Source organism: Maniola hyperantus, chromosome Z, assembly GCF_902806685.2.
Source record: "Maniola hyperantus chromosome Z, iAphHyp1.2, whole genome shotgun sequence".
NCBI lineage: Eukaryota > Metazoa > Arthropoda > Insecta > Lepidoptera > Nymphalidae > Maniola > Maniola hyperantus.
The window spans coordinates 3381704-3407405 of NC_048564.1; the positions used below are offsets into that span (position 1 = coordinate 3381704).

Below are 25702 nucleotides of genomic sequence, written 5' to 3' on the forward strand. Positions count from 1 at the left end.
TGGAAGGCTCACTTCCCCTTAAAAATATACGAATCCAATTTAGCACTAGTTTAATTTTATTTTGTCGCAGAATTGGAGTACTATTTTGGTATAGAACAGGTAGCACACCTGTGAGAATCCGGCGCAGGTCAGCGAGTAAAAATATATAAAATATAAATACAGCGAGTATGCCTGATAAAAAACCGCCCAAGTGCGAGTCAGGCCCGCGCAACTAAGGTTCCGTACTACAGTCTTATATTTTCGACATTTTGCACGATAATTCAAAAACTATGATGCATAAAAATAAATGAATCTGTTTAAGAATGCACAGGTGAAGGAAGCCCTTTCATATGGTACCCCACTTGATATAGCTCACTTACTTTGAAAATTGGAAAAACTAATTATTTATTAGTTCATGACCACAATTTTTTTTGTGTGATGTAACCACAAATTCACGGCTTTCAGTTTTTTCCCCATATATTTGCTATAAGACCTACTAGGTTAACGGTGCTATGCAGGTTTCTTGATAGTCAGACAGACAAAAAAGTGATCCTATAAGGGTTCCGTTTTGCCTTTTGAGGTACGGAACTGTAAAAACAATTTACAAACAATGTAGTTTAGAGACAGATTCAACAAGAGGCGAACTTCATACAAAATTTTATCTTGAATGCGTGGAATATGTAGGAAAAATATTAATACCACAGGGGGTCCATTACTTAAACATAATCACCAAGATTTTTCATTTCAGGATTCATCCAAAAAAAGATATTAATATTTTTATATTTTGAGATTATGAAAGTAACGTAGTGGTTACATAGACATACTCTTTGGTTGGTAGTATATGCAAGATTTATGCATTAATATTATCAAGTAAAAACACTTAAGAGTTGTGTGCCCAATTCCTGAGTCAGAGACTCTGACAAGTGACATTTGCAACTGCAAATGCACGAATCACGCGCATGCGCACAAACAGTAGCTAACGAACACAGCTAAGATACGCATCTACTAAACAATGGTCCTTTATATGCCATTGGCATTATAGCATTGTCTATAAAATATCTCTTTCAGTATTTAATATGATGTACTAGTCTGTGATTATAGTTTAGTTGTTATGCACGTAAACAGTTCCGATTTGACAATGGAACCAAGATCCCTATGAATCACGGATACTCGGTAACTACCTCTTCTAGAAAGGCAATATGCAACCAATCCGGAGCAAGGCTCTCATATTTTGATAGAGCCAAAACACACGAGTCGATAATAGATATAGATCAGAGAGGAAGCTTGTGATTAACTAAAGATAAACTAGAAACTGGAAAAAAAACTGCGAATACTACTGAAATACAAGTCTTGAAGTTGTTATTTAATTTGTAGGTATTATTGTAGGTTGTTGTGTACTATGTTTTATCCTTTAAGGTTTTATCTTTTTCAGATGCATATGCTATCTCTATGTTCAGACGACATTCCAATAGTTTTTATTCTTCTATTAAAAATCAGATATAAAACGTTTTTCATTTATTCTGCTTTAAACCCTCATTTTAAACAACAGTGATTATAAATACTTGTCAAGACTTTGTCAAGATGGCAATGGCAATAAGTGTTGCCATTAATTTTATTTTAATTACGACTTACAATATATAAGTTATTTAATAGCTCTTGGATAATGCTCTACAAAGAAAAGTAAATATTCAACTTTTTAGATGTCCAGTAAATTCAACACTAATATACAATAGGTACCTACGCGGCAGAAAATAATATACATCGACCTTTAGAAAGAGGTAGCTAGCGGTTTTGTAGAGCATTGCCTCTGTCATTGAGACAGACAAAACGTCACATAGGTATGAGTGACAGAAACAACGCTCTACAAAACCGAAATCTCATTCTAAAGGTTGATGTACATTATTTTCTGCCACGTACTGTAAATAAGCGCGATTATAGTTTATAAGCATTGATTTATAAACAGTTTTATTTATTCTCAATAATAACGAAATACCTACTTTAAAGGTAACTCTTTCTAAAGTGGCAACTCTGGTAATGTTTTGTCATTATAACCAACACCGGATATGAATTTAATCAAATAATAATTTATTAATTTAATAATTTTATCTACTATAAAGTCTTACAAAACTAACTAATTGAATTACTAAGTTTTGCATAGGTCACATTTCTAGACACTTCCTAAAACATTCAGATAATCCCATGCCGATGTTCTTTAATGTCTATGTTCAATCATAAAAACAAACAAGAACTTACTTCACCAACCTTCCCATAATAATAATAATCGGATAGTGACAGTTTCAAAGTCGTAGCAAACCGGTACGGATCTGTCTTAGCAATTGTAGTCTCAGCCCAAACGGGGATTTTGGGATTTACTCGAGCACGTCAAATTAACGCAAGGTAAGATAATTTTCACTTACATGTAGAAAAGTGTGCATTTCAATAATCTGACAATTTGAGCATGACATAAGGAAATGGGAGAGTCACAAAGTTTCAAAAATCGGCTATGACCTTTGGTTGCGTCCAAATTATCAGTCTTTTGAATAGGAGCTACTTGAGGGTTCAGTTAACATCCTTTTCAACATCTGATGCGGTCTATAAATATTTTTGGGTCCATTTTCTTTTTAGTTTCCCTTTTTTTTATTTATAGACTCGCGCTTGGCTGCAATTAGACCTGGTCGCAAGTGATGATGCAGCCTAAGATGGAGCGCCCCCTTTTACCCTTTTGTATGGCCACCCCCACCATGCAAACCGGCAAATTAATATTTTTCCGTTATCAGAAACACGTTTGGCGCATACACTATTAATATCTGAACCGCCTGAGTTCTTTGTGACTATTTTTTTACATTTTTGAAAACCTGTTAGGTTCCCCACCACTCAAAGGGTCATCTCATCATATACTTAACCTTTTAGGTTTCCGTACCTCAAAAGGAAAAACGGAACCCTTATGGGATCACTTTGTTGTCTGTCTGTCTGTCTGTCTGTCAAGAAACCTACAGGGTACTTCCCGTTGACCTAGAATCATGAAATTTGGCAGGTAGGTAGATCTCATAGCTGGCATTTGATAAATCTGAAAACCGTGAATTTAGGCTTACATCACACAAAAAAAATTTAAATTGTGGTCATGAACTAATAATTAGTATTTTCAATTTTCTAAATAAGATAACTATATCAAATGGGGTATCATATGAACGGTCTTCATCTGTGCATTCTAAAACAGATTTTTATTTATTTTTATATATAGTTTTTGAATTATCCTGCAAAATGTTGAAAAAATACGACTGTAGTACGGAACCCTCATTGCGCGAGCTTGACTCGCACTTGGCCGGTTTTTTTCTTTTGGCATCTAATCTTCACAATCCAATAGGTCCCCTCGACGCTCGAGTAAATACCTACTTAGCCTCTTTGGCTCTTCTGCTATAATTCGTAGCGATACGGATCTGCCGTAGCAATCCGTAGCAGTCTAGTTCTGTCCGTAGCCATTGGCTACAGCAGAACCACCTAAAAGATCGTAAGCGCACTTTTCACCATACTAGGGGACGATATAGTGTTTGGAATCTATGCGTGTTTGTTTGTTGGTGAATTGGTTACTAAGTATTATGTATATGACGGCACAGCCGTCGATAATAACTGTAAAAAGATAGCTCATTAACATTACGCAATCGTCCCCACCGTCATTTTGAGACAATAAAAGTGAATGCGGCGGTACGAGGAGATTATTATTCGTTTGGCTTCGGCCAGAGGCGCTTCTCAGTGGATACTATGTGTGTTGTACTGTAGGTTTTATTATTATCATTGTTGTTGTGACCTAATGTGGTTTGTTGTTAAAGGTTAAGTACTAGGTTGTGGAAAGTGATGTGATTGTGTGAATGATTGTATAGTGTGTGTTCACTAGCTGTTTATCTGGTAAGTCCTTTGTATCGTTCCAATTTGTATTAGACAAACGTGATTATTGTAGTTGATGTTAATTGAACTAAGTGTGGTGTGCTAGGTTAGCTGGTCGGTCTGGGACCGGTATGGGGACATGGTGGAGCCGGTCGCTAGGTAGGGACTTAGCCAGTGTTAGTTAGCATTGTCTAGTCTCATAGAAGACGTTGTTATCATGACTCATTATTATTGAGGGTATGTGCGAGAATATTGTTAGTGTACGCCTACGATGGCTCGGTTAATCTAATATGTTGTAATCCTGACTTATCCGTCTTAATCATTATCATCATTATCTTCTATCTAGGAAAGGCTTATCAGTTTCTTTCCTACATATATTATTACCATTGTTTGGGGATTGGTTTCAATCCTTCTGAAAGAGCACTGACTTTGTACCAATTTCATTGCGTTGTTGAAGCGTGTAGGGGTCCGTGGTAAAATGTCAAGACTAAATAAGCATTTCTGTCAAATTTGACAGCTATTACTTAACCAAGATGGCTGTTATATAAAGTTCAAGCGTCCCTGTTGGAAAACCTTTTATAAATTACAATTTCATACAATATTTATTTTATTCTATATTATTATTATTAATAATTTAATCCTATATTATATCTAACTAGCTGATGCCTGTAATTTCATCCGCGTGAATTTAGGTTTTTAAATAAAATAAAAATCCGGGTAAACTCTTTGATTTTCCGGGTTAACAAGTAGCCTATGTCACTCTTTAGGCCTTTAACTATACCCACTCAAATTAAATAATTCTATTGGGACCGGTCCATCATCACGGACAGGACTATTCTAGCGAATAAGCCTGACATCGTGGTGGTGGACCGGGCACAGTCGAGGGTGTTTTTGGTGGACATCACCATTCCGTATGACGAGAACCTCGTGAGAGCTGAGACGGAGAAAAAGCTCAAGTATCTCGATCTGGCTCACGAGGTTTCCGACATGTGAGTCCACTGAAATAATCCCAATCGTCATATCTGCGAATGGGTTGATCCCAGTCAGCCTCGCTCACCATCTGAGGCGACTGGGGTTCCGGGGCAGTTCGCTCGCAGCCAGGATGCAAAAAGCGGTCTTGCTGGACTCGGCTAGGATAGTCCGCCGATTTCTTCACCTGTCGCCCTGACCCCCGGCCGTTTGGTCTCCCCTGCCGGGGTGTAATCCTCCGCCCGGTACAAATATGTATGTATGTAATGTTTATGTAGGTTTATTTATTTTTATGTATGTAAATAGGTATATTATATCTCTTTTGGCTTTTATATGTGTAGGCGCGCTAGACACGTACATCAGAAATAGGAAGGAGAATGACCGATAATTATTATTATTAATCCTCAGCCGACATCAGAACATATCAGAACGTAGTAATTAACCACTAGGTACTTTAATCAATGATCTTTACAATTAGTTCTCAGCACTTTAAACAACCTATTGGATGAGTCGGGATTTACTTTCTTAAAAGGAACCAGGCCGCATATGTGAACTAACGATATTCTTGTGTTATCAAATTACATGGACTATCCTCAATTATTATCATGGAAACTCTCACGTATAGCACAGGGAAACTATCAACGCAAGGTAACGAGGTAAACCTAACCTAACCCTACCTAGGTCGCCTCCAACCACCCCTCACAGCGACCCCTCACCTCACTCTAACCTAATCTCAACATCATCATCATCATCATCATCATAGCATCATCATAGCATCATCGCATCATGTGATTAGGGCACAATTGCTATTGCAACCTCTGAATCAAATCACTAGCCATTTCTTTATCTGATCATCTAAAGACAATCTACCACTGGTTCGGAATGCTACAGCCTACCGCGAGAAGAGCCAGCAAGAAACTCGCGTGGCGACTAGCTCAATCATCAATCTCAACTTCATGAACACTCTTAAAATAATCATTGCATTGACACTCACTATCTAAACCAGATCATATTATTGACTCCTCTTTACTAACTCGCAATATCACAATAGCTCTACCTTATCCACTCTATGCGCGTCTACATACCGAATGCCATAGCATCGTGCGCTACGGCGCCTCGAACACTATTCATCCAGGCATGCAATCGCCACACTATACCTACCTACGCGAATCCCACTCAAGGGATCGCCAGCTTGTGCCCGGTTTCCTCGAAACCACCAGAATGCAAGCTATTCGATCTAATGGGAAACTCATTGTCTGATTACCCTACCTCTTGTGTAGGGTAGTGTCTACCCTACACAAGAGTCATCAATGATTCTTAACCAAACGGGTTATACGTTTCTAAAGCGGGTACTATCAAAGTTAACTGCAAATTACTATCACACTAAACTATCACTTTAAACTAATTATTATCTCAACTGCCGGTATATCTCCAATTACACTCTAAATTACTAGCGTTTGCAGAAATAACCTTAACGGATGTCATTATAATAATCTATCCACTGAGCCAACCGTTAACTCACGAATTACTCTAATATTCACCAATATAATTAATATTCCATATTCGTCTAACAACTACCCGAACATTATTAATAGTGCTTTGCAGACAAAGTCACCGGATAGCATTAAAGGTTAGAATTACTTTAAGGTTACGATTTAACACAAACATTCTACATTATCACAATCACAGAATTAAATATCACGATCATTATTATTCACGCTAAAAGCTACCTATCTCGAATTACCTAAGCTAATCTGAATTCTAATAAAAAGGCTAGAGTGAATTCTGAATCAGACAACCTACGCGTGTCTGTCAAAATCCAACTCTGCCGGCTAATCCAAGATGGCTTCTTTTCACAGAGTAAAGCTTCCTTCATGCAACGTTTCTTTTCACGGAATCTATGACAGTAAAACCTATTATAACATTGACACGCCTACACGGCCATTCTGACATGCGACCGTCCACGGGAGCTAGTAAGTATCAAGCACAAACAATTTCCAATCGTCAGAACATCCGCTCGTCCATCCTGACGATCAGCACAAGCACAAAAACTACATATTATAAAGCATGCATAACACAACCAAAGCATGTCACAACCAAATTACTTCGCAACCATAGCATGTCGCAACCATAACATGTCACCAACGCATGTCACAACAAAAGCGTGCAACCTGGACAAGACGAGCACATCTCTTCAAGCAACCCATAAGAATCTGGCACGGACGACACTGTCCATTCATCCAACACATCTGGAGCAAGCGCGTGCATCCCTTCAACCGACCTCTTCAGGTGCGGCCCGAACCATACACCTCAACCAGGGTCGAACATCATCTGGACTGAGCGAGTGCATCCCTCCAGCCAGGCTAGACTCCACAACATCTGGAAGAAGTGTGTCCCCTCAACCAACTCTTGCGAGTCTGGCCCGGACGACACTCTCTTACCAGGATAGACTCCACAACATCTGGAAGAAGTGTGTCCCCTCAACCAACTCTTGCGAGTCTGGCCCGGACGACACTCTCTTACCAGGATAGACTCCACATCTGGAAGAAGTGTGTCCCCTCAACCAACTCTTGCGAGTCTGGCCCGGACGACACTCTCTTACCAGGATAGACTCACAACATCTGGAAGGACACTTCCTTACCAGGATAGACTCACAACATCTGGAAGGACACTTCCTTACCAGGATAGACACAGGGACTTACTAAAACATAACATCTGCAAGCAGTGTGTTCCTTCAACCAAGTCCCACAACACACAAGCACATACATGGACCGAGAGTCCCTGATGTTTCACAACTTAAAGGTCATCCATTTAGTCATGATCTCAATGTCACATCTGTCCATTACGTCAACTAACAACATACTGAAGCGGACCGGACACATCCCGTCAGCGTCTCATCCATCAGTGTGGAATGTCGTAAGTTCACACGCTGCCACAAACGAAGTGATCTACAAGATCAATTCAGATTATTTCATTGATAATATGAAGTGAAACTGAAACATTTTCTGGGTAATAAATTAAGTAATTGCCATCAATACTTTCCAAAGTCCCATGGCTTAGGAGTGCAGCACTCTTGCAGCGTCAGGATTAAATAGTTGGATCCAAACATTTTTATGGTAACGACTCGCGAACTTCCTCTACTAATTAAAAAAAACTATGCAAATCGGTCAGAAACCTCGGAGAAATCGGTTTACAAAAACGCGCCGAATTGAGTACCTTCTCCTTTTGGAAAGCCGGTTAAAATTGCAAAACAAAAATGGCGGTGCAAGCTATCAGCTGTGAACTCGCTGTGAAGTCAAGTCGAATCCAAAATACTGTCGACAGTTATAGGTCCAGGTAGAGAAATCGTCTGTCACTGTCACACACAGCATTCAGTTCGTTCGCTGACTCTCTCTTTTCACTTTTTAATCAAGGGGCAGCCACACGTGCACGCTTTCATCTCGAAGTAAGGCTGGCATTGTTAAATCCAGGTAGCTCCATATTTATTAATAACGTTGTTAATACTACGTTGGTCCTGGAAGTAACTAGTCCAAGTGTAGCTTAGGATAATGCTTGAAGTAAGCATTTTTTATTAATAAGGGTGTTAGAGTTTAGACTATACACTTGCCACCCAGTTCACCATCAAAGTCATAATCATTGTCATAGTCAAACTGTAGTTTGATCCGGAACATCGACCCGCATAGGCCAGTCCCTCAATCAACTACACCACAGTCAACATTGTCATAGTCAAACCGTAGTCTGATTCAGAACATTGACTCGCATAGGCCAGTCCTGCGATCAACTACACCACACTTACCAGTATTCCATACCAGATAGATACCAACATGCACTGCATCACGGGGTTTACACAAAGCATCATTTCACACACCATTTACTACTCTTCACGTTCAGAGGCAGTGAGAGTCCAATCCGAAATATTAAGGATCTTTTAACTCTCAGATAAAACCCCGAAATCTTTTTCTGCAATTTTTTACAACAAAGCCTAATTGTGGGTATTAAAATTGGAAAACTTTTCTTCTTCTTTAAACAAATTAATATAATTTTTTCTCGTAACTTTATCCTTTTATAAACCAGGCTAATGTGGGCATTATTTGCAAAACTGTGGGCATAACTTTCAAAAATGTGGGCATGTGCTCATCCCACTTCTGATGTAGGCGCGCTAGACACGTACATCAGAAATAGGAAGGAGAATGACCGATAATTATTATTATTAATCCTCAGCCGACATCAGAACATATCAGAACGTAGTAATTAACCACTAGGTACTTTAATCAATGATCTTTACAATTAGTTCTCAGCACTTTAAACAACCTATTGGATGAGTCGGGATTTACTTTCTTAAAAGGAACCAGGCCGCATATGTGAACTAACGATATTCTTGTGTTATCAAATTACATGGACTATCCTCAATTATTATCATGGAAACTCTCACGTATAGCACAGGGAAACTATCAACGCAAGGTAACGAGGTAAACCTAACCTAACCCTACCTAGGTCGCCTCCAACCACCCCTCACAGCGACCCCTCACCTCACTCTAACCTAATCTCAACATCATCATCATCATCATCATCATAGCATCATCATAGCATCATCGCATCATGTGATTAGGGCACAATTGCTATTGCAACCTCTGAATCAAATCACTAGCCATTTCTTTATCTGATCATCTAAAGACAATCTACCACTGGTTCGGAATGCTACAGCCTACCGCGAGAAGAGCCAGCAAGAAACTCGCGTGGCGACTAGCTCAATCATCAATCTCAACTTCATGAACACTCTTAAAATAATCATTGCATTGACACTCACTATCTAAACCAGATCATATTATTGACTCCTCTTTACTAACTCGCAATATCACAATAGCTCTACCTTATCCACTCTATGCGCGTCTACATACCGAATGCCATAGCATCGTGCGCTACGGCGCCTCGAACACTATTCATCCAGGCATGCAATCGCCACACTATACCTACCTACGCGAATCCCACTCAAGGGATCGCCAGCTTGTGCCCGGTTTCCTCGAAACCACCAGAATGCAAGCTATTCGATCTAATGGGAAACTCATTGTCTGATTACCCTACCTCTTGTGTAGGGTAGTGTCTACCCTACACAAGAGTCATCAATGATTCTTAACCAAACGGGTTATACGTTTCTAAAGCGGGTACTATCAAAGTTAACTGCAAATTACTATCACACTAAACTATCACTTTAAACTAATTATTATCTCAACTGCCGGTATATCTCCAATTACACTCTAAATTACTAGCGTTTGCAGAAATAACCTTAACGGATGTCATTATAATAATCTATCCACTGAGCCAACCGTTAACTCACGAATTACTCTAATATTCACCAATATAATTAATATTCCATATTCGTCTAACAACTACCCGAACATTATTAATAGTGCTTTGCAGACAAAGTCACCGGATAGCATTAAAGGTTAGAATTACTTTAAGGTTACGATTTAACACAAACATTCTACATTATCACAATCACAGAATTAAATATCACGATCATTATTATTCACGCTAAAAGCTACCTATCTCGAATTACCTAAGCTAATCTGAATTCTAATAAAAAGGCTAGAGTGAATTCTGAATCAGACAACCTACGCGTGTCTGTCAAAATCCAACTCTGCCGGCTAATCCAAGATGGCTTCTTTTCACAGAGTAAAGCTTCCTTCATGCAACGTTTCTTTTCACGGAATCTATGACAGTAAAACCTATTATAACATTGACACGCCTACATATGTATCTATTTTGTACACGGGCGTGAGAGTAGATGTATATCCATAATAATAATAAAAAATATGTAGGTTCTTCACCAACCAAAAGGATGTGATTATGATGATATTGAGGACTAAAACCACTAACCGGTTTACCTTAGGTAATGGTTAACCAGATATGTCAGAATTACAGCCGTTAAATTAACCGAGTCTTCGTGGACGCACCAACAATATTCTCGGACACTACGACAGACAACACAAACTACCCTCAACTATAACTATAGCAACCCTCATTAATAATGAGTAATGACACCAACGTCTACTATAACTAGACAACACTAACTAACCCTAAGTCCCTGCCTAGACCGGCTCCTCCATCCCCATACCGGTCCCAGACTAACCAGCTAACCTAGCACACCACAACCTAGTACTATAACCTCAACCAACTGAAACCACATTAGGTTACAACAACAAGTCTAAAACCTACAGTACGACACCCATAGAGTCTACTGAGAAGTGCCCTCGGCAAGAGCCAAACGAGTAATGAATCGTGACGCACTACGCGTCTAATTTTATAGTCTTACAACGACGGTGGGGAAGATGACGTGATTTTCAATGAGTAAACTCTTTACAATTAAAAGACGGCACCGCCGTCATATATATACACATTACGCACTAACAAGACTGCGTCGCCTATTTAGCTGGATGCTAATTAGTCGGATAGTAATAACCAATCTTCGTATTCCAACTAATTATAGCTTCTTAGCTATAATATAGTGTATATTCAACAAGCCACCTTTCCAATTAAAAAAACCATCAAAAACGATTCATTTGTTTAGGCTCTATGATGCCACAGACAGATACACGGTTACAGAGATACACACGTCAAACTTATATCTTTTGGGTCGGGAGTCGAGAGAAAATTCAACCCGCAAGGTAGTAAAATAGGGGTTTATAACTTGTGTAGTCCACGCAGACGAAGTTGCAGGCGTAAGCTGGTTTAAAAAAAAAAATAGCCATCTTAAATGACTAATATTCCTCTTTCCTCACCAACTAAGCGTCAGGCTTGTGCTAGGAGTAGGTACGACAATAGTGCAACGGGCGGGGTTTGAACCGTCGACCTTTCGGTTTTCAGTCCACTCCTTTACCGGTTGAGCTATTGAGGCTTATATTATAGTAACTAGTATTTTGCTCGCTGCGCGAGCTGCTAAAGCAGCTCTCGAGATTTATAATCGCCATTTTGATTTTTTTCCAGCTCTCTGCCAATTTAAAAAAAAGTCATACAATTTCTATGAAAAAATAAATGCCGCCATTTTGATTTTTTTTTCTGTCCATCTAGGAGAACAATTATGTCAATGAGTGAGTCAGTGAGTCAGTGAGTGAGTGAGTGGTAATCGAGCTATGTATAGTATAATAATAATTTATAAGAAACAATGGTATTATCTGGTTCCTTTGTTTTGGTTTTTTAGTGGCAGGGGATTAGTTGTCAACCAATTTTGCAATCCAGTTTAATTTTTATAAGCTCCTAAATTACGATTTATTTATTTTAATTACGACGCACCTTTAATTGCTTAAATCGCACATAACTCTGATCTAGAGGTGCGTGTCCAATATCGAACCTGTGACCTTTTAAATAGAAGAGTTACATTTCAACCACTAGGCTATCACCTCATGGGTCTAAAACCTGGAGCTACTTTTTATCCCGGAAAATAAAAGTTCCCATGGGATATGAAAAAATGGAAACGCGAACGCAGTTGCGGGCATCAGCTATTGTTATAAAATAACAACTAACTTACATTTCGTTTTGTTCATTAAGTCTGCCGTTGAACCACACACACACAATATCCATTCACACACAAATAAACGTTTAGTTAACAACGTTTTTAGACCGGAGCCGGTGGCGACGGTGCCAGCGCTCTCTCACGCCGACGTTGCCACTCTCTTTCTCTTCGATATTCATACATTTTAGAAAAACCATAAGCCACTACGAATATTATCGTAAATTTTAGTACTAAATCAGCAAAAAACTCTACAGTCGGATCAGCCATTTTTAGCAAATATTCCCCGTTCCGTTTAAATAAGTTTCGGAGACTAAAGATACTAGACGGCTGACGCCTGCGTGCGTGCAAGCGCTAAATCTGACTGATGCTGTGATGCATTTATTCTAGGGGAATTATTCTAGGGGAAGGGGGGAAACACGACCAGTGTTGCATGGTATTATGTGGCGAATCGCACAAACATAACCGTTAGGTACCAAAGCTTTAAAAAGTTTTGAGGCTGCTGTACCACTGACTTCCGTAAAACACCTTTAAAAATCTAAGATTAGCATATAATCTTGAAAGCTCTAAGCAGATGGCGCTGATATGGTTGTAGGAAACTTAGTTTATTTTATGTAAATACTGAGTCTAATGGAGTCAAATTATTGTCTGCCACTCGGAAATTGCTTTACTTCGAGATTCGAGGTTCTCGAGATTTGCGATCAGCAACACATTCAGCGATTCATTTTTATATATAGAGATGTAGCGTATATGTACCTAAGCTATCTATCTATTTCGTGTGTGAAGATCCCTCGCGCAGGCGCGGTTGAAATGGCGCGCGAATTAAAAATAAAATAGACGTTTACATAAGTGCAATACAAGTTTTAAGTTGTTTAATAAATGAGTATTAACCTATTAGTATAACCTATTAGTTTATCGAAAAAAGAATTATTTACATTTGTACGTTTTACTTGGCAAAGTGTTCATTGTTCATTCATTTGATTTTTGTTTCCTCGCAAATGTAAGAAAATCACTATGGCCGAAATAGCAATTAATGACGTCGTTTAGTTTAAAAGGACTTTTACTTTAAAAGGAAAAATAAAGTAGATAAATACCAAGAGGTGCCCAAATATGATGCATCAATTAAGACAAGGATTATTTTAATGATAAAAAAGTTTGGGAATGAGTTGCCAAACAGCTTTGATAGTTCTAATGATTTTGTAGAGTGGTGATACTTAAAATAATATCCGGCTGAGTTTGTTGTGGGCTCTTCTCAGATCTGGGCGCATTTAAAACACTCGTAGCTTTAGTTTTAAGATAACGTAATTAATTATCACCATTGCATCAATAACTTACAAATTCAACAATGACAATCAAAAAGTGTACAGTACACAATTTCAATAAATGATTCGACTTTGACAAACACTCTACTTAACTCTTTTTGTATTGATAACTTGGAATCAGAATCAAAAATGGATGAACTTAAATCCTGTACTGGATTTGATAGTTATGAGCACATATGGCTTGTTTTTAATGTCCTAGGGCCTGCAGTAAACCATCTTTTGAATTATCCATCTGGTCGTGGAAAGACTGTTCACTTCCTAAGTCCACTTAATGAGTTTCTACATATAGTTGTATATTGCGAGACGAGACATTTCACCGCGGTTAAAAGCCACTATGGTGACAAAAGAGCTGACTCATTTTACACTCAAAGGATCAGCCTGGCTGCATTGACAGCCAGAATTCTTGGTACCATTCCACGTGAGCATTATTTGTACAGGAATACGGTATTTGACAACTAGTCAAATCAGTAACTTTTTATTAAACGTCAAAACGCGCGCTTAGTATGCGAGATTCTATGAAATACCGGTGTGTGACGTTACAATCATTTGACGTGCTTTTTTTAGTTTAATCCATAATTTAAAATGGTTAGTACACTTAAAACCAACAAAGGACGTGGATTTTACGTATTTTGGAAGACCATCTGTTTAATAATCACTGAGAAATAATTTATTTTTGATGTAGTCAATTATACCCAATTAGATCAGGCTAACTTTTAGTTTTATTGTAACATTTTCAAACTGTTGTAGAATTAAGACTAATAGGATAAATAAAGAGCTTTTAAATTTTATATCAGTGAAGCATTGCTTAGACGTATCTTGGATACGTACTTAACTTGGTTCAATTCTATGAACTGTCAGTTTAAAGGACTTAACATTTGGATACCACTCAAAACTGATAAACAAAATGCTATGTTCAAAGATCATAAATGTACCAGTACAGTGATTATTATTTACTGCACTGGGGTCAATTATTTTTGAATGTTTATATTTAAATAATATTGTATTTATTTCTATAATTAAATAATATTTTATTTATCATTCTGTATTGCAATCATTTTTAATAATGCTTACTAACCTAAAGATTTCTATATCTACTAGCCATGTAACAAAACACGATGATTGTGACTGCGCATTATACAATAAAAACTGAATTCAGCTGGGCTTGTGCATTTACACGAATTACACCAAAAAGAAGCGTATTGTTTAAAATAGACCAGCCCGGAAATTCCGTATCCCGACAATGTACTTATCAACGTACAAATATTGTAATCTACTGAAAGCATTAGTTGGTATGTCTACTTTTGTTTCTGATGTTTATGGAGACACCGTCAGTGACAGCTGTTTGTTTGACAAGTGTGGTTTGTCTAATTTACTTACTTGAAAAATATGACCAGATCGAGGTTTTCAGACATAATAGATATTTAAGCCTCTAAAGATGTTATTGTAGGTAAATAGGCCAGGTTTTCTGAAAAAAATGTCCGCTCAGCTAGAGCCCGAGTAGCTCCATTGTTCAATATTGTCATCAAACCGAATAAATATTGAGAGGATAATTAGTTTGGGTAAAACATATAGAATACTTTGCTATATTTCAAGTAATTTGATGCCTTAAATCAATAGAACAATATTTTTTGACTTTATGTTAGATCGGAGCAAGACTTTAAGATCATGAATTGAATGAAATAAATTTAAGTGATTTATTTCACTTAATTTGGAGGGATTTGCGTGATCCGTGTTTATAAATTGATCTAATTTCTCTTTTTTGCAATACAAAACAGTTGGGATATTTTATGAGTGGTATACTAACTAAATCAGGCACTGTAATATTTGTCGCTAAAACTGGAACCATAAATTATACTTATCATAAAAATATCTAACCTTTAGAAGTATTTCACTAATAATAATACAATATATTTTATAAACAGAAATACATTTATATTTTTAGTTGGCCAAATGGCAAAGTCACAGAAGTTATGAGCAGTAACATAAATTTAAGTTTGCATTGGATAATAATAATTTGAATTAGTTTTCAAACTAAGTTCATTGTTTTTCATTTCTAAGTATGATAAGCTATCAAAACTTATTATAGAGTCATTTATTGAATATGTGTCAGTATTCTTAACTTCTAAAAGAGTCAGTGACCGTATAAGACTGTCAAGAGATGCAGTTAGTTAAGGATGATCTAGTGAAATAAAAAGTCCACAACTTACAATATGGTTAGAAGGGCTCTGGCTGAAAATGTTTAATCTCCTACAATTTCTGATATGCTAAAGTGCTCAGTATCTAAGAAGTTGCCTCCTCATAGGCATTGAATCTCGGAAAACGGAGGCTGCGTAGAAGACCTCTATACGAGTATATACTCGTATAAAAGGAACTGTACTGACTAACTGACTGACTAATTTATCAACGCACAGCTCAAACGACTGGATAGATCAAGCTGAAATTTGGCATGCAGATAGCTTTTATGACGTAAACATCCATTAAGAAAGGATTTTTGGAAATTCAACCTCTAAGGGGGTAAAATAGAGGTTGGAGATTTGTGCAGTCCACGCTGATGAAGTCACGCAAATTAGCTAGTTGATTTATAATTATAGAAGAAGTAAAGCGAAGTATGGCGATAGCAAGAATTGCGATGGACAGGCTGAAGAAAATATGGAAGAACAGAAACATTACAAAAGCTATGAAGATCCAACTCGTACGAACACTTGTATTTCCCATATTTTTATACGGGGTGCCATGGCGACGTTGCTGGCTACGTAGCCATGCCTACCTTAAGGTACCTACCGTAGCCAAATGAGGTTGCCAAATAAGTAGCACAACAACACAACAGAACCGAACACGAGCGCTTCCGTCCTGGGGGGCAATTCGCTAACTCAGCGCATTTGATATTGGTTGGTTCTACATTGCTGCTTCATTGAGTGATATTTAAAATAATTTTGTCGTAGAAAACCTTCAATGGATTACAAATAAACGTCAAAAGAGCTCGGTGGCTATCATTCAGTGTTAGACACTAATTTAGCGAATCAGTAGGCTGGTGATCAGTTGGCCACTGAGACTTATACAAAATACTGATATCTTGGCTACGTGACGCCATGTCGTCAGAGTATCTAGTCTCTACGTAGGGGCCGGTCGCTGTGGCTACGCTTCCAGAGTGGCGTTGTCGTAAGAAAGTAGATAATATGAATTGTTTGGATGCGCAGCCGGCGAGGTCGCCAGGGCGTCCCAGTGAATTAGCGCTTATTATTTCAGTCATTACGCAGCCATTCACAAAAAAACAAAATCATAATGTGAGGATAGGGCGGATTTATTATTTTATTATTATTATTATTTTACACTGGTATATCGAAAAGAAGTCCAGAATAAAATCCGATTCAAAATCGGTAGGACCACTTGAACAATTAAACCTTATTAATTAAAATTAATTTACCAAAAAAAATATTGATATCGATTACCCGGTATGTGATGAAATAGAAAATTGCTAGAAAATTGCCATGTCGACCAGTCTTTATTTTTTTTATTTTTATTATTTTTATATAGTCACGAACAATAGTAATAAAAATGTTAGTGTAAAAGGACTTATACCCCAACAACACCAGCGCCACCAAGCGGGAGCAAAGGCGAACACGCCTGCCAAATTAAATCCTGCCTGTCATCTTTGGAAAAGATACGAAAATAGGACCCAAGGTATGATATTTTGCGCACAAAATGACTTTGCACCAGCTATTTTAACTTTATATGATGTGGTGCTGGAGGCGAATGCTAGGAGTCTCATGGACCGAATTTCGTACCAACATCTCTATACTCCAAGAACTCGGCATTAAAAAGCGACTTTCGTCGATAGTACAGAGTCGCATATTAAAATTCTTCGGACACGTCTCCCGGCGTGAGAGTGACTCCATTGAGCGTCTTGTCGTGCAGGGCAAGGTGGAGAGCACCAGAGGGCGAGGAAGGTCACCCATGCGATGGACCGACCAAATTAAGTCTGCTGTGGGCGGTCCTTTGCACGGGTGTACCAGGCTGTCGGCCAGCAGGAAGAAATGGCGAATGCTCGTGAGGCATATAACATCTGCCCTCAAAGACGTTGCTTCGTGATGACCACGACCGCTCTGCCAAAGGGTGATACGACAAAGAGGAAGAAGATTTTAACTTTATGTCAAAGTATTTATGATTTTAACTTTATGTAAAATGATTATGTCAATTTGCAAGTCAAACGTGACAGCGGACCCCAAGAGTTCAAATGGCGTGCGAGTAGTCATTTTGTACGGATTAAACATACATGACCCAAAAAGTGCAGTTTCCCACTATTCTGGCACTAATATTTTCGCACTATTCTGGCAACACTGCTTGCGACCGCCTACTTCTGCCAGGTGGGAGGTCTCACTGAACTAGCTGCACCAATCACAGACCTTATGCTATATTTAAATTATTGATTTACTTCAAGTTTAACATACCTATAGTACCTAGTTACATAGAAGTTATAGACTATATAATTATAATTATTATACCTACGTTCTTTGTTCGTAAAATATTCAGAATCATTAATTCAGGTTTAAATTAATTTCTCTGGTGTGGTAAATATATCTTGTTTTCAATTCATTATCATCGTCACGATCAACCCATCACCGGCTCACTACTGAGAACGAGTCTCCTCTCAAAATGAGAGGGATTTGGCCGTAGTCTCTACTAGTGCGGATGACCGAGGTTGTAAAGACATCGGCCTTCCGCCTTCTATTCGCAAGGTCAGGGGTTCGATCCCGGGCACGAACCTCTAACTTTTTGAGTTATGCGCGTTTTAAGCAATTAAAATTAGTTTAAAAATTTACAAATAGTGGGTAGGTATAGTCCGCGACAGGTTGTGATGCCAATATGCTCATAACCCCATGAGGCGGGGGACGCCCCGCACCGGGCCAACCGCACGTCACCCGCGCTCGCCCGCTCTGGGTTAGCGTGGAGGCTGTGCGGGTATGCGGAGCGTTTCCTCTCCGATTGTCATCTCGATCTGTCGCGTACTTGATATGTTATACTATTTATATATAATATGTATGTAATAATGTATGAACGACTCACGCACCACCTATTGGACGTTGATGGTAGGTACATACTTATAGTATGTGAATGGTTTGGTACCTGGCGCAGTGATAAGTTCTGTGGTCTTATAAGTGGGAGGTCCCAGGTGCGATTCCTGGCAGGGCAAATTGGGAATTTATCTAAATCTATCTATATATATAAAATTCAAAGTCCTGACTGTCTGACTGACATATATACCTATCAACGCACAGCCTTAACCGCTGGTCCTAAAGACATGAAATTTGGAGGGTCTATTCTTTGTAAAGAGTACTTAGGTTTCCTCAAAGAAAGGATTTTTTGAAATTCCACCCCTAAGTGGGTTAAATGGGGGATGGAAGTTTGTATGAAACTCCGTCATTTTTCAAGTTATTTGCATGAAAATTGGTATTTGGGTTTGCGGTCACAAATGAAGAAATGCGTGTTTCAGGATTTTTGGAAATATCACCGTTAAGGGTGGTAAAATAGGGGATGAAAGTTTGTATGGGACAGTTTTAATTAATGATATTATTATTAACTTTAAATTTGGAAAGTAGGTTTTTTCTTGAGGTTAGGTGTCAGCTAAAGAAACTACTATGAGAAAATCCCCCCATAAAAGGGATGAAATGGGGGATGGAAGGTTAAGTATATGTGTTATTCGGTGCTGGTGCAGGGTGTGCGTCCTGATGTTATATTATCTAATGTTTGTTTCTGAAAAAAAAAATGCCAGTTGTTTCCTGTAGGCCACACGGGCGAAGCCGCAGGCAGAAGTTAGTATGTAGATGTATAAAATGAAAAGCCGACTGACTGACTGATCTATTTACGTACAGCTCAAACCACTGGACGGATTGGCTGAAATTTGGAATGCAGATAGCTATTATGAGTTATGACATAGACATCCGCTAAGAAAGGATTGAAAATTCAACTCCTAACGGGGTAAAATAGGGGTTTGAAATTTGTGTAGTCCACGCGGACGAAGTTGCGGGAATGAGCTAGTATTTTATAAATTGTCTCTGGTTCGGTCTGGTGCGAGGCTTCGGCTGTGGCTAGTTACCACCCTACCAACAAAGCTGTGTCGCCAAGCGATCTAGCGTTCCGGTACGGTGCCGTGTAGATACCGATCAAGGGTATGAGTTTAATGAAACTGTCATACCCTTTCCAAGTTAGCCCGCTTCCATCTTAGACTAACATCATCACTTACCATCAGGTGGGATCGCATTCAAGGGCTAACTTGTACCGGAATAAAATAAAGTCAAATACTGCAGTCCCAACAAGGTTTAATCGCAAGTTTTTAATCAAAGTTTATATGCAAGCGACATTTGTGCGTTTTCCTTACAAGTTCAAAACTACTTACACGCAATCTGCAGCTTACACGCAGTTCCCACTACTAAAGCTGCATGCAATTTGCATGTATACCTATACTTGCACGATGGTAACGCGGCTTAGAAAACAAGTAATTAAAAAAGTTTTCCAAAAAATCCTGCCTGCGGTTTGCTCTACGTATTTTTCAGCCCGCACTAATCAAAGCGCATAAAATATACCATTTTTTTTTTTTTTTAATTTCATGTAGGTACTCCTAGGTACTCAGTGACACTCGCGCCATCATGACTAATCTAATGACGTATTATTTATCAAAATATGATCAAAATCCAAGATCAAAATCGATTGAGCCGTTGCTGAGTAGTTACAAAAGAATATAGACGATTAATTATGTATTCCATTTTTTTTATATTAAAATTATATAGATAATTTAGTATTTTTTTTATTGTTTAATTTTAACGGTATTAAATTAATGTTTAATTAAATTAATAATTTATTTAATTTATTTTAGTTTTAATTTAATGTTGTTTTATTTTACTTTTAGATTGAAGTTTTTTAGTATATCTACTATATATTTAATACTGTTAAAATTCAACAATAAAGAATTAAATTAAATTGTTCTTATTATTTCAAAGAGCCTCGATAGCTCAACGGTTAAAGGAGCGGACTGAAAACCGAAAGGTCGCCGGTTCAAATCCCACCCGTTGCAAATTGTCGTACCTACTCCTAGCACAAGCTTTACGCTCAATTGGAGGGGAAAGGGGCAATCCTGAAACTGGTCTAAAGTTACTGGGATCCGACTTCTTTCCAGATTTATATATAGGGAAACCTCCTCATTGGCCTTTACCTAAATAATGCTTATTGCAATAAGCATTATTTAGGTAAAGGCCAATGAGGAAGTTTCAGAGCAACGTTCGAAATACTAACACCACTAAAAACGAAAAATAATACCCATATTATATACTTATACTAGCTTGTGCCCGCGGCTTCACCCGCGTGGCCCACAGGAAACAAATGGCATTGATTGACACGACCTAAACATTAAAGCATAGATCATTATAGATATAGGTATTATTTTTCGTTTTTAGAATTTAAGAGCCATCTATGAAAATTTTATCGAACGTTGGCTAGAAACTTCCTCATTGACAAGACGTGACGGGCACAAATAATAATCTTTTATACATTTGATAGTTTTCGTATTTATTCTGTCTATACCCGAACTGCAATTTGAATCAAAGATTATTTATTATTTGAATTACTTCTTCTACGGTCATCATCATCATCATCATTATCAACCGATAAACATCCACTCCTGACATAGACCTCTTGTAGGGACTTGCACACGCCACGGTCTTACGCCGCCTGAATCCAGCGGCGTTTTCTACGGTACACGATGTAAATTTAGGTACAACATTACTATTGTTAATGCTATACAAGATTATTTTTAAAAACTTGATTTGAATTGTAAGAAATGATATACAATTATTAATTTATCTAATGAAAGAGTTTGATAAAATATTTCACTCATTCGATGTAATGCGATCTGTTTCTAGAAGGCCAACTGGAGTAAAGGAAAAATATAAGGATGTTTTTAAGGTTTTATTTCAGTCTCCTTCCGAGATTTACTTAGGGCCATTATAGAATATTTTTGTTGTTTAGATCACGGAACTGGATAATTGGATGTTGCTATAGCAATCGCGCTCTGATTAATTAATTTATTTTGCCATTAGTTTTTTTAGATAAAAACTCTCGGATAATCTCTACGCGTCGAACCTGTGTTCTTCGCGTAGGTTTGGGAGGTCATTCCAATCAATCAATCAGCCTGTTTGTGTCCACTGCTGGACATAGGCCTTCCCTAGCGCTCGCCAACACATACGATCCTCTGCCTTCCTCATCCACTCACTTCCTGCTACCTTCTTAAGGTCGTCAGTCCAGCGGGTTGGAGGTCGTCCCACATTGCGCTTGCCTATACGCGGTCTTCACTCCAGAACACGTCTGCCCCAGCTTCTGTCATTCCAATAATTCCTTAAAAAATATTTAAATAACAAGTGCTTTTCTGAATGTCGCTTATACATTGTCATTAGCTGCATAAAGTTTAAATTCTTAGGTCACCCACTTTGTTAGAAATAGTTTTGGTGTTAGACTCTCATATTAATAACTAAAATCAACCATGGTGAAACAACGGACAGTCCTGTCGATTGCGCCTCTCAAAAGAGTTTTTGAACACAGGAATTATGGTTAAATGAACTTAATTGGATAAAAAGATAAAACATGTTTTGCTATTACTTATGTTGTAGACGAGTCGTAGGGAGCCGCTGCATTCAGGCGGCGCAAGACTGTGGCATGTGGAAGTCCTACAAGAGACCTATGTCCAGCAGTGGACGTCTATCAGTTGATGATGATGATGTAAAATATATTATTATGTAGCTTGATGTAAAAGTGATGTAAAGGACTGCCGCGAAAAAAATTTAAAAGTGTGAATAATTATGATCAAAAATTATTGTACAAAGACTTAATTTGACTTTTTAGTGATATTTAAATGCACGTAACTTTTACTTCGACAAGGAAGCTGACAGAAGAATACAGCTGGGCTGGGCTGCATTTGGTAAATTGCGTCAAGTCTTCAATTCGTCGATACCCCAAAGCCTAAAGACGAAAGTCTTTAATGAGTGTGTCCTACCTGTGATGACGTATGGCGCTGAGACGTGGACACTGACAGTTGGCCTTGTCCACAAGTTCAAAGTCGCTCAGCGGGCTATGGAGCGGGCTATGTTGGGTATCTCTCTGAGGGACAAAATCCGTAACGAGGAAATCCGTAGAAGAACCAGAGTGACCGACATAGCCCAACGAATTAGCCAGCTGAAGTGGCAGTGGGCAGGCCACGTCTGCCGCAGAACCGATGGCCGATGGGGCAGACGTGTTCTGGAGTGGAGACCGCGTATCAGCAAGCGCAGTGTGGGACGACCTCCAACCCGCTGGACTGACGACCTTAAGAAGATAGCGGGAAGTGGGTGGATGAGGAAGGCGGAGGATCGTGTGTGGTGGCGTGCTCTTGGGAAGGCCTACGTCCAGCAGTGGACGCAAATAGGCTGATTGATTGATTGATTGAACTTTTAAAAGATAGAGGTACGTGCCTGGGATCGAACTTCCAATCCCCCAATAGGGAATAGCCAACGTCTTAACCACTTGGTTAACTACGAAATTGATCGGTTTGATATGGATAGCTATGGTGAAAGGCACAAGTACCTATCTATTACATCTACACTAATATTATAAAGAGGAAAACTTTGTTTGTTTGTTTGTTTGTTTGTTTGTTTGTTTGTTTGTTTGTTTGTTTGTTTGTACTGAATAGGCTCAAAAACTACTGGACCGATTTTAAAAATTCTTTCACCATTCGAAAGCTACATTATCCACGAGTAACATAGGCTATATTTTATTTTGGAAAAAAATAGGGTTCCGTAAGATATTTGGGTTTTTCGGACACAAGGTGTAAAAAATCAACCAGAAAAGTTACTTATTTTGCGTACGCTGCCTAAACTATAAAAGATAGAACCATAAAATGTTCTAATTAATTGTAGATCTTATAAATATCTACAAAAAAGTCCGCGACACACTATACCCATCTATGTCGAGTGAGGCACAGCAACCATTTTTTTATTTAAAAATCTTGAATTTTTTTTGGACTACATTTAAACGCGTTTATTTTACTCATGCTATTAATCCTTATCAAAATAAATGATTTCATCACTAAGAACAGTTTATGGAGATAATATTTGGTCTTTGAATGATTAAAATTGGACGTTTGGTTTTGAAGTTATGGCGAAATTAAAATATTACGATTTCTGCTGCACGGCCCGTTGTTGTTGTATTATATAAAGAGGTAATGTCGTTAAGTTTGTTTGTAGGGGGTAACCTTTAGAACTACTGAACCGATTTTAAAAATTCTTTCACCAGTAGAAAGCTACATTATTCCTGAGTGACATAGGCTATACGGGATCTTTAAAAACCTAAATCTACGCGGGCGAAGCCGCGGGGATCAGCTAGTAATAAATAAAGTTGAAGTACGGTCTGTGGTTTCGAAATAGCTACGTTTTATCAAGCATCCAGTAATTAAATCACCCGCGGACTTTAGAAGTGCCATTAGCAAAATATGAAACAATTTTGGAACTGTACATCGGAACGCGCTTCACTATTTGCAGTCGCTTTGAAAGCAGATCATACAGCTCTTTATGCGGCCGCCGTTCCACTTGTTAGTTTGACTAACGTAAGAAGCTTACGTAATAAATTAACAACAGTACAGAAGTATACCCATGGATAGTGCTCTCACAAGAAGCAATGTACCTTAAATTTTTTATTTTTTTATTAAAGCTAAAATAAAAACATAATTTCTCAATAAGTATCTGTTTTGGGATTAAAAAGTCTGAAACTGACTGTTTTATAAGGCCTATAAAGACCCTTTTTTACTTTTTAGCTGAACCTAACCTCTCGACATTTTTTATCTTCTCTATACAGGGTGAAATTTTGTAATGCCACCTGAAGGCAAAGTACTCTTAATACTGTAGATAGAAAATTTTACTCAAAGAAAATATTCCTTTATTTTTGAATAGAAAGAAAACTGCATTCAAAGATTTTTGAAAATTCGCTCGCCACACCCGGGAATCGAACCGACTTAAATCTGAAAAATTACAACCTGTACTTTTATTGCATCGATCGTTAGGATCAATTATAAAGATGAAATCTCTCTAAGATACTTGATGAATTAAATGACACACAACTTTAACGTGGTGGTGAAGCCTATGGTCGCGGGCTTTGGTAAATTTGGTGATAACGTTGTGGACATATTCAATTTGAAGGTCCCGATGAATATCGTCATTTCTGATGTACCAGGTTTCATTTACAATATTCCTGAGTACTTTGTCTTGGAACCGTTGGATGATTTGGATGTTACTTTTTTGGTACAGCCCCACAGCTGTATGCCAAATGGGCATGGACTTGTCTGTACAAAAGAATCTTGTTGTGTATTGACAGCGTGGAATATCTACCAAGTAGCCAATACATCTGTTTATACTTTATATCAAGTTTTTCCTTTTTTTTTCTTGACATGGGCTTTTTAGCGCAACTTCACATCAAGTGTCATACCAAGGTAAGTATTTAGCTATATCCACGTAGGAGATTTTTTGGTCGTTTATGAAGACAGCGTGGTACTTTTTTGTTTTATATGTAAAATCTATATGAACCATTGATGTTGGAATCCCCCTTATGAACTGACTTTAATTCATTTAGCTTTATCCTCCACTTTTTAGTTTATTTATAGACGTTATTTAGCGCTATTTTTTATGTGCGCTATTTGTACATTACCCACTGACTCTGTAACTATTAACAGTATACACATTTAGTAATAAGGGTCCCGTTGGCTCCTTCGGGTGTGGAATCCTAAAAAGCGGCAACGTATCCAAGGTTCTTTTGTTATTAACTGTGACTATAAAAATTTCAAGCAGTTATTACGTGTTAACAACTGCTATTTTTATTGACCTCTTATTTTTGGTAGCTCAATTTTGAAAGATTTGGTGGGGTTTAGTAGTTTTTGGATACCATTACTTGTATTACTTGTATTAATATTACCATAAATATTGTATCTCGGTGGCTATCATTCAGTGTTGAACACTAAGTTAGCGGGTCACCC

At 38.1% G+C, this 25702-nt stretch overlaps 1 protein-coding gene across 3 annotated transcripts in view; it reads right to left on the reverse strand.

The window, feature by feature from the left end:
* LOC117995661 (protein SCAI) overlaps positions 1-25702 on the reverse strand; it is an 84055-nt gene that overhangs the window by 23837 nt on the left and 34516 nt on the right. The window contains exon 1 of one of the 3 annotated variants that reach the window (XM_034983643.2): positions 12356-12428. The exons of the other annotated variants lie outside the window; for them this stretch is intronic. The gene's annotated coding sequence lies outside the window, so the exon portion shown is untranslated. Of the gene's footprint in view, positions 1-12355; positions 12429-25702 lie in introns of those variants that run through there. 3 annotated transcript variants of the gene reach the window in all.